This window comes from Bidens hawaiensis, unplaced genomic scaffold (assembly GCF_021521415.1).
Source record: "Bidens hawaiensis isolate Kalapana, Puna unplaced genomic scaffold, B.hawaiensis_p1.1 tig00010465_1, whole genome shotgun sequence".
Taxonomy (NCBI): domain Eukaryota; kingdom Viridiplantae; phylum Streptophyta; class Magnoliopsida; order Asterales; family Asteraceae; genus Bidens; species Bidens hawaiensis.
Window position 1 is genome coordinate 651879 of NW_027491798.1, and position 11282 is coordinate 663160.

At 39.4% G+C, this 11282-nt stretch overlaps 1 pseudogene; it reads right to left on the reverse strand.

The window, feature by feature from the left end:
• Positions 1-620: 620 nt before the first annotated feature.
• LOC143535308 (putative glycerol-3-phosphate transporter 1 pseudogene) lies at positions 621-5820 on the reverse strand (annotated as a pseudogene).
• Positions 5821-11282: the final 5462 nt, after the last annotated feature.

The window sequence follows — 11282 nt, forward strand, 5'->3', positions numbered from 1 at the left end:
ATAAAGGTTGATCGAATACTATCTGGGTGATGATATGTTATGTTTCAAATTGTGTCATTTACCTAATAGCTTGCGCTGGATTATTGACGTCGTTCGTGACACATTTAAAGGATGTAGTGGAACGAATTGTGTTACCATTTCAATCTATAAAGCTTGAAACGTATAAATGTGGACTTGTGGTTCACAAAGGGGACACTAAGAGGTATATTCCCTTTAATAATTCAGTTATTTCTAATTACTTAGTGGTTTCATATGTTTTTTTGTAATTATTAACATATATCGTTAATAACCAGGTTTGTGTGGTCCTATCTCCCGTGATATTCCATCACTGCTTGCGGAAAAACATATGATCGAGGAAGATATAGGAACAGAGAGCAAACCACCGATAGGCTACATGTCATGTAATCTCTTCTGCGTGTGCGATTTTTATATAATTTATTCAAGTTACAAAGTGTACCATCATACTTTTTATAATCTGAAATCTTGTAACCAATTATGGTTTTATGTATGTTGGGAGGTGGGTTAGCTTCATTGACATCTATAATAAGCAAGACGTTCTTGTGAAAACTCCATGCTTACAAAATTTGTTGTTGATTCACGCAACTCTTGCCATTTTGCACTTATTTCGTCACCACAAGTCTCGTAAGAAACATCCATGCCACTAAAGTGGCAGCCATAAGCATAGTGAAAATTGCACTCCAGCTTTGGGTCGAAATGTAACCGGTAAGAAACGGCTTGATTGTAGCACCAATGGATCCGGTTCCATCAATGATTGCAGTCACAGTTGCAAGGGCCCGTGAGTTTCCTTTAAGTGAACGGTGGGTCCCGAGGTCGGCTGAAACCGCAGTGGTTATGAGTGCGTAGGGCCCATTGACAAACACACCGGTTACTAACATGAGCTTGATGTTTATGGTCATGGACATGTGTCCATAGGTTCGGTAGAGGTATAGGGCTGGGATAGCACAATACATGAAGCTTGTAGAGGTAATTGCTCGAGCGTTTAGCCGGCCGGAAATGCAACCTGCTAGGATTCCTCCCACAACACCGCCTACGTCAAAAAGTATAGATAGATTACTGGCTGCCACGTCAGATAAGTATTCTCCATCTATGGCTGCAAAAATATCATACATCCATAGTAAAGTTTAAATGAATACATGTGGGGGGGCATGTTCATGTTCGTTCGTTTAAATTCGACCAGAAAAAATGAGTGGGTGCGAATAATTTATTATTTTTGCTTGACAAGTCCCTGACCTCGCAAGATGAAATACTATATTATGATGTACAGAGGCTCAGACCTCGACTACAATTTGGATTTTTGAGTTTAGGTTCATGAATTACTCATGTGTGCTATCAATATGGCATGGTTAATTGTTTTTTTATTTGCAGGCATGAATATATGGATAATGCAGTCCCTGTTTTTCTTACTCACCAGTATAACATAAAGGGACACATCATAACAGTTTGCAGTGCACTATGCGAAAATATAACTCAATGTAATACTATGTATAATTTTGAATGAAAAAAGACTTTTGATAATGTGTTAATGATTCTTTGTTTCTTAACTGTAGATAGGATATTGGGCAAAAAGGATTGAAGGTTAGCTATCTGGACATGATGAAGGTTAAAAAAACACTTTTCAAATAGTGTACAGAAGCTTGCTACACATGATAACTGTATGTTTTTATTTTTTATTTATTACTTCTGAGACTTATTGATATTAAGAAACATCCAAACGATTTACAATGAAGTGGCAGGTAAGCGGGCAACAAGCTGCGCCGCAACCCCCTTTTTGATAGCAAACCCAATCCTACTAAAAGCAAAGTTTCGGTTCTTATGGGCCGCTACGTTACTATGAACAACTTTCTGAACCCTATTCAAAAGGTCCACGGCATCCGGAGCCAAGAAACCAAAAGTGTCAAAGGCAATTAGAGTGATTGTGGTGTGAGCGAATTTCTAACTTTAGTTTTGTAGCTGTGTGTAAATACGAAATTGGTTTGACTATCAAAATCATATTTGTATTACAACTTGCAAGTATTTGTTAGTGTTTGTTTGAGATATCAATCATATTATAATTTAGCAGTAACAATGACGTCAAGTGTTGTCACACTTGGGTCTGTGAGTTAAGAAACTACTTAACATGTTTTAAGAAGCTTGGTCCAAGTTTATATGATGTTCTGTGAAATAACAACCATCGTTTGTTTCCCATTGATCTTGTTCGCGAGTTTGGCAGACTTCTTCTAAATTCGTAACCTTTATTAGTATCATTTTTCGTTTATCTATTTGTTTGGTTATTTACAACGATTGTAGATGTTAATGTCTAATTCCATTTTTTTAGTGATTAGTGATGGACAAAAACAGTTGGAAGTTAAATTTGGCATGCTACTACAGATTGTATGACATGATTTCAGGGTTCGTGTTATGTTCGGGCCTTCGGGGGATCTAACGGTCAACCTTGGAACGCCACCCTCTGCAGTTGCACAACCAAATAGATACAAAATTGGCGATGCTTTCTATATTAGTTAATATAATAATATATCCATTTCCTTCCATAATTATCAGGCACCACCATTCCCATCCATTACTGAACCATCTGCACCATCTTGTCAACTATTAGCATTTATGTTGTTTTGGAACTTGGAAAATATAAGAGTGGTTTTCGGAAAGAAGAAGCTGAGTGAATGGTTTGTTGATTCTTTCCCTTTTAATTTATTTAATACTTAGTTTAATCATTTGTATAATTGTGTTCTGTTAAAATTATTACCGGGTTCCTTAGGTTTTTATATTTTCTTTAGCGTTGCCATCTAATTTTGTCCTAACAAAGTCCTTAGCACTTTAAAATTTAAGCCTCTAGCATCCTCCATCTCTGCCAAGACCACCATTCTAGGCAGATTCCGGCATTGATTAGTTAATTCGGTTATACTGTACCCGGTTTAGGTTTTAGAAACTTATAACCATAACAATGCTCAATTTTGTTAATTTAATTTTTTTGGCTAAGGTTATATAAATTTTGTATTTTTGTGTATAGTAAAATATCACAAATATAATTTTTACTATACTAAAATGTTTTACCACCACAAAGCCGATCACCACTTGACGGAATGCCCGTTGTGTTCCCGCCGCAATGCGTGGGCTCTTCTGCTAGTGTTTCAACTATGCATAACAAAGTTTATTTAACCCACATTTTATTTTGAACGGCTAATTTGGATCACCAGCAAATAAGGATGGCAAATGAGTTGGGTAGGTTCGGGTCGTAATGGGTGGTCGGTCAGCAGCGGCGGAGCCAGGAACTTTTTCCTATGGGTTCGGAAATTCCAATGTTTGATTTTTTTCCCGGTGTCAAAGTTTTCGCACCCGAATGGGTCGGGTCGGGTTGGGTTGATCATTCGTTAGATAAATAAAATGCAATACCAGTATCATATCAAAAATATATTGTTAACATTCAATAAAATACAAAGTCATTAAATATAAAGATATTATAATTTTTCCTTACGTGGTTTCATGTTTTGAAAAATATCTTCAATCGCGACTTTAAAAAAGAACACATTCTCAATACAACAAATGCAAGCATCATTTATATAATTGTCACCCAAATGATTATGCAAATCCAACTTCACATGCTTCATTGAAGACAAACACTTCTCAAACGATAGACCAACATGTATTAGTTATTTGCGATGGTTGAAACCTTGAGCCGAACGACGAAGAAAATTTTGATAGGTTGTTGAGTTGATGGCTGATGTTTTTATTAATATAATTAATTATTAATTAAAAGAATAACAAAAATTGTTTTTATTCCAAAATAAACAAGCTGCAGGAGGTTCGAACCCGCGAACTCCGCCCCACGTTCCCATATGTTAACCAGCTAGGCTACCCAGCCTTATGCAACAAAACCCGTTTCCAATTAAAATAAAAACACCAGCTGTTCATCCCCAATTTGATTATATAAACCCTAAATCTGATTTGATTAAATCTGCTACAATTAATCAAAACGAAGTTAGGGGTTTTGATCCTTATGAAATCGCGATCCAAACCAAAAGTTCAATTACCTTATATGATAAACAGAAGAGGGAGATCAAGGGTGAACAGGGCGGCCAAGAAAATGCAATGAACGAGCTATGTAACAACTATTATAATCCAATTATATAGAGGGTTAATGCCGGCGAGTAAACAAGGAATGATTGTATGAAATTAATTGAAATAATATCGACGATTCCGCATTCATCAATGATTTAGGGTTGTCGGCAGGTTAATAAAAGAAAGCAAATCAGTTTGGTATTATTTACTCGTTTTGGTGTGTCGGTTTGGCCGCGAAAAGTCTTATTCAACGATTTCCTAATATAAAACTTGATCACAACCAGATTTGTACATCCAATTAATTAATTGATTGATCTCGGGTACACGAACACTTGAATATGGGTCAGGTTTTGGTGATGGATATCCATTTTGAAATATGGGTTATAACAGAATTTACAGGTAGACCCCTCAAGTAATTTGGAGATGGACACAGAAATGGCTAGAACTTTATATTTTGGGTTAAAAACATGAAAGTTAAATAAGTGTAGCGATAATAAATAATATAGTAATTATAACTTGAAAAGTACGGGAATTTTATTAATTAAAGAGCCCGGACCCGTAAACGGGTTCGGTAATGGTTACAAAGTAAAAGTGAAAAAAACCCGAATTGTTACAGTATCCCCTACTTTTGGGAATTTCGTTCCGAAATTAGAGAATCCGCAACAGCGAAAAGATGAGGATACTTGAGTTTCATCTGGTCCTCACCCTCTCACGTAAACTCGGCGCCTTGCTTGGAATTCCAACGAACTTTAACCAAAGGAATGCGTCTTCGCTTAGTAACTTTATCCATATGATCCATAATCTCAACGGGTTTCTCAACGAAATGCATAGTCTCATCGATACTAACTTCATCGAGAGGGATGTGGAGATTACCCTCGGAAAGAAACTTCTTGAGGTTAGAAACATAAAAAACCGGGTGAATATTAGAGAGTTCAACAGGAAGTTTGAGGCGATACGCAATAGGATCAACTCTATCAATAATCTCAAAGGGACCAACGAAACGAGGAGCTAGTTTTCCCTTCTTCCCAAAATGAACAACTCCCTTCCAATGGGAGGCTTTGAGTAAAACAAAATCACCAACACTGAACTCTAGGGTTATACGTCTTACCAATTTCGTTCCAATAGATCGGAGATCGACATTTACGACCATAGAGCGCTTGAAAAGGTGCCATACCAATACTACAGTGAAAACTATTATTATAAAAGAACTCGATAAGCGGTAGATGAATATCCCAATTTCATCCAAAATCGAGGACACAAGAACGGAGCATATCCTCTTAAGTTTGAATCGTTTGCTTGGATTGACCGTCAGATTGCGGGTGATAAGCAGTACTAAGATCCAATCAGATTGAAGCGACTTAAAAAACGAGAAGAAAAACGACGATCATGATCAGATATAATAGATAACGGAGTTCCATGATGACAAACAATTTTCTCAACGTAAATACGCGCCAATTTCTCGACAGAATAAGTCTCTTTGATGGGAATGAAATGAGCAGACTTGGTCAGACGATCAACAATTACCCAAATACTATCATCTTGCTTGCGGGTAGAAGGAAGCTTAGTGATAAAATCCATAGCAATACCTTCATATTTCCACTCGGGGACGGGAGGTTGCTCGAGTAAACCAAAAGGTCGATGATGCTCGGCTTTCACTTTGGAGCAAGTGAGACATTTAGAAACATTCAAAGTGATATGTTTCTTCATACCAGTCCACCAATAAACATAACGAAGGTCAGCGTACATCTTGTCCGCACCGGGATGTATGGAATATCATGACTTGTGAGTTTCGTCCATAATAAATGTGCGAAGATCATCACGATTGTGGATCCATAAGTGGTTCAAAAAGTAAAGCAGACCATTGGGTTTAGTTTCAAGTTGTGTTTCAGCACCACACGACATCTCGTCATACATATTGCCTTCGGTGACGGACTCGTATTGAGCATCGAGAACACGCTTTTCGAGATCATTTTGAACAAGAACACAAGTAAGAAGTATCGACTTGAATGGCTTCTTAGGACTGAGAGCGTCGGCCACGACATTCGCCTTTCTAGGATGGTAGCGAATTTCGCATTCGTAGTCGCTAAGCAACTCGGCCCATCGACGTTGTCTCATATTGAGTTCTTTTTAGTCAAAAATGTGTTGGAGACTCTTGTGATCAGTAAACACTACACACTTCGTACCATAGAGATAATGTCTCCAATTCTTCAAGGCAAATACGACAGCACCAAGTTTGAGATCATGCGTCGTATAATGTTTCTCGTGAACCTTGAGTTGTCTTGAAGCGTAAGCGATAACCATGCCTCGTTTCATGAAAACGCAACCAAGACCTTGGTTAAAAGCGTCGCAAAAGACAATAAAATCTTCATTTCCTTCCGGAAGAGCAAGGATAGGAGCATTGCAAAGCATGTCCTTAAGAGTTTCAATTGCTTCTTCTTTCTTTGACCCCCACACAAAGGCTTTACCTTTGTGTGTTAAAGCGGTAAGGGGAAATGCAATCTTGGAAAAGTTTTGAATGAAGCGACGGTAATAACCCGCCAAACCGAGAAAAGAACAAACTTCGGTGGGAGACGTAGGCGGCTTCCAATTCTTAACATCTTCGATCTTTGTAGGATCGACATGAATACCCTTTTGTTAACAATATGACCCAAAAACTGAACTTCTTTCAACCAAAACTCGTACTTAGAAAACTTGGCATTCAATTGCTCCTTTCAAAGCAGATCAAGAATGTTATGGAGATGATTCTTGTGGTCGCTCTCGGATTTTGAATAGATCAAGATGTCATTGATGAAAACAATAACGAACTTGTCCAAATACGGTTTACAAACACGGTTCATGAGGTCCATAAAAACCGCGGGTGCGTTTGTCAACCCAAAAGGCATAACACAGAACTCGTAATGACCATAACAAGTACGAAAGGCGGTCTTGGGGATGTCATCATCACTAACTCAGAGTTGATGATAACCCGAACGGAGGTCGATCTTCGAGAAGCATGCGCTCCTTATAGTTGATCGAAAAAATCGTCGATTCGAGGGAGCGGATAACAATTCTTAACAGTGAGCTTGTTGAGTTCACGGTAGTCAATGCACATGCGCAATGAACCATCTTTCTTCTTGACAAAAAGCACAGGTGCGCCCCAAGGAGAAGAACTCGGGCGAATGAAACCCTTATCCGAAAGTTCTTGGAGTTGGCTCGAGAGTTCTTGCATCTCGGAGGGTGCAAGACGGTAAGGGGCTTTAGCTACGGGGTTAGCTCCGGGTATAAGATCTTATCGGAATTCGACTTGACGAACCGGAGGTTCACCAGTGACAACATCGGGAAAACCATCGGGAAAATCATGAACAACCGAGATATCAAATAACTTCTTCTCTTTCCGCTCTTTCTGCACCACTAGAGCTAGGAAGGCGACACATTTCTTGAATAACGTTGAACTTGAAAGCCCGACATGAGATTATCTTAGACATTGGAGTATCACCAAAAACCTTGAGAACACAACCGTTTTTGAGAGGTATACGAATGAAATTTTCGAAACAAACAACTTCCGCACGATAAAAAGTTAACCAATCCATTCTTACGATTACATCAAAACTACCCATTTGCATCGGAATGAGGTCAATTAAAAACTCGACTTTGTTAAGGACTATGACGCAATCCCTGACTACCGAGTCAAGCATAATAGAATTTCCGTCGGCTACTTCTACGGTAAAAGGTCTAGACAACTTATCCAGAGGCTTATCAATAATATACGCAAAATCCAAAGATACAAAACTCCTATTGGCACCCGTATCAAACAAAACCGAAGCATGATGATTATCAATGAGAAACGTACCATTCACCACGTCTCAAGAACTTTGAGTTTGGTTCACATTCATCATAAACACATGACCATCGGACCCTTGAGGGGTTTGAGAAACTTGGTTCAAAGGAGGAACTTGAATAGTAGGGGCTTGTGTTGATACCGCTCGAGGAGCCATGAGCTAACGCACATTAGGTTCATGGGTTTGGGGTGTATAGGCTTGAGGTTGGTAGGTTTGCACTTGGTAGGCTTGAGCAGTGTAGTACGGTGCATGGTATACTTGGGCTTGCGTTGGATGGGTAACATAAGGAGGTGCATGCATGATATGGGCTTGGTTAGCATGGGTGAGTAATGGGCATGCATTACGGAAATGGTTAGGGTTTCCGCAATGGTAGCAAGCTTGGGTATTAGGAACACCGGGCTGAGCAGGGTTAGTAGCGGGTCCAGCAGTCAGGGGGTGTAGACCGGGTTTGGACAACTTGAGAACCAGGCGGTGCACGACAAGAATTTGCAAGTTGGCCGTAACGGTTGCATTAAGTGCACAACCGGCATCGGGATTGAACCGGGTCATGGCGGTTACACTTGGCACAAAGGGGATGAGGCCCAAAGTAAGCTTTCTTGTTTGGGGCATTAGGGTCATTTGGGGCTTGGTTGTTGGGTTGGTTGACGGAGTAGTTTTGGTGGTTGGGATTACGTTTTTTGTGGTTCTAGTTGAAGCGGTTGTTGTTGTTGAAAGGTTTGGTCTAAGATTTGGCATCGGTAGAGGAGTCGGTCTTAGTCTTTTCGGGAGTAGGCTTGGAATACTTGCGAGACAAGGCTCCATCCTGAACGTGACTATCGGTGAGGAAGGCAGCTAGGTCCATTGCCTCGCGATTGTTAATGGGTTACGACTCATTACGGCATCACGGAAAACGAGCGGGAGACCGCGAATGTACTTCTGAATGCCGCGGGTCTCGGGGGTTACCAGATGTGGCACAATACGATTAAGCTCACGAAATCGCTTAGAATAAGTGGAGTTATCCCCACCAATCTGCTTAAGATCCCAAAACTCCGCTTCCAACCTCTGCAGTTCGTGTTCCGGGCAAAATTCATTTTTCATCGCCTCCTTCAGTTCCTCCCAAGGCATCGCCACGACCAAATCAGAACCTTTGTTGTTCCTAAGGGCATTCCACCAGATAATAGCTCGATCCACAAAGTAGCAAGAAGCAAACTTGGTCCGTTTGGCATCCGGACATTCACAGTGGATAAATATATTTTCTATTTCTTCAAACCATTGGAGCAAGGCGGTGGCCTTTTCCTCACCACGGAAAGATGGAGGTTTGGTGCTCAAGAAGTTACGGAAATCATAGTTATTGGGTGCGGCCAAGGTGGCTGATCCGTTAGAGTTGAAGCTCTGGATCTGAGTGATAATTGCAGGCATTCCAGAGCGCACTCTTTCGTGATTCTAGCAGCCAGGCGGCGGTCGCGTGATCCAGATGAACGTTGATGACGACGGTGAGTTCTGAGTGACGGACATTCTTCAGGAAAATAAGAGTAAAGGTTTATGAGTTGGGGGATCATATGTGTAAATATTTATGGGGGAACAAAGTTAGTTGAAAACATTAACTTTCTGTTAGGTTAGTTTAACACAAAAATCTAACGAAATGCATCTAGTGATGTTGGCCTCCCATGAGCTTTCCATGGCAATTTGAATGGCCCAACAAATATGAACGAATAAACATTTGAGTTGGACAGCCCATGAGCGTTACATGGCAATTTGGTTGTCCTAACTAATTAACGAATTATCAATGCAATATAGTTTTTCGGCCAGATGAGTGTCCTTAACCGACCAAACCAAATAACGAACTATCGAAATAAAATATGGGTAGTCGGAGTATCTTGTGAACCACCACGTTGATGACTCCGACAAAAATACGAAACAAGTTAATAAATGGATAGTCGGGATTCCCGACTAACCACTTGAAATAACATAAAAACCATAATCGGAAGGTTACCGAATTTAAGCCACGAACCACCGTGAATTCGATAAAAAAAAATATAGGAATGCAACCACTAGTGTGGTTATGGTTGACAGCTTAGGGTGTCAGTCATATGGCATTCATGGGTCTCGCTCGGGTCCATAGGGTTGAGCACTATGGTCAGGTTATAACCTAGGTAAAGAATAGCGTCTTAGCTTTGGTTCTTGGAACCGTTTTGTCAGTGCTCAACTCACAGTTTCTCTCCCCTTTTCATATGATAGGGACATGCCACATGACCTAGCCCTAAAGTGAATGAGCGAAAACAACAAGTGGGAATTCTTAAGGAATTTCCCGCAATTAAAAAGCAATCTAATATTGATTATAAATTTAAATAAAATTTTAAGTTTGAGGCATAGCCTCGAAGCAGTGCGTGTGTGCATGACAATAATATAATGAGAAAATTATTAACTAAGGGAAAGCAGTAACAATCAAATAGAACACGTAAGGTAAGCAGATAAGCACGTATAGGGCTCCTAAACATGTGTTTAAGGCAATCTCTAACGACCTATCTTAAACCTTCGGCTCTGATACCAATCTGTCACACCCCAACCTACGCCGGAAATGCCGGGGCATGGACTGATTGTCACAGCTTGCAAGGTTACTATCATGCAAATATTAAAATTCAAATATCTATTTATTAAATTCAAATAACACCATAATTTGTTACAAAATCCAAAATAAACAAAACATCAAATAAATCCAAAATCATGAAAATTTATAGTCTTAATATAAAGTCTTCTAGCATAAGTCCTTAAAACAATTCTTCTAAGTCCACACACTTCACATCAAATGATGACCTGCATATGCGTTGAAAATAATATAGTTTGTCAACACGAGGTTGGGTGAGCAACACCCCAGTTCAATTATACATACAATATATAATAAAATACGTAGCTGCAACGAGTCATATGAGATTTAACCAATCAACCAATGAGAAAATAAAATGAGATGTCGAAAAGCACAAGGCTAAATCGACTAGCGTATGATCATACTATTTTCCGAGATTACGTTGGACCTCTCCGAATGCGGTTCACAATGAGCACATAAACATATAACAAGTATGGCATGAGATTAGTTAACACATAAGACAAACAGTTGCAGTTTTGTGTATAGATAAATGTGAAAATATACTAAGTTAATCATATGTCCCCAAAATGTGATAAAACGAGTAAAATGGAGGGGAATGTGGTACTCACCTCAAAGATAAACGAGGATGACTAAGATGATGAGAATGAGGAAAAGAGGATCACGCGCGAACGTTAGAGCCTAAGAGAGTGAAAGATGCGTTTAAATTAAAGATCTTGATTACGATATTAGTTAAGCGATAACCAATTAATATTATTATAAGAATTTATTATTAACTATTATTTTTTATTTGAGAACACATAATAAAA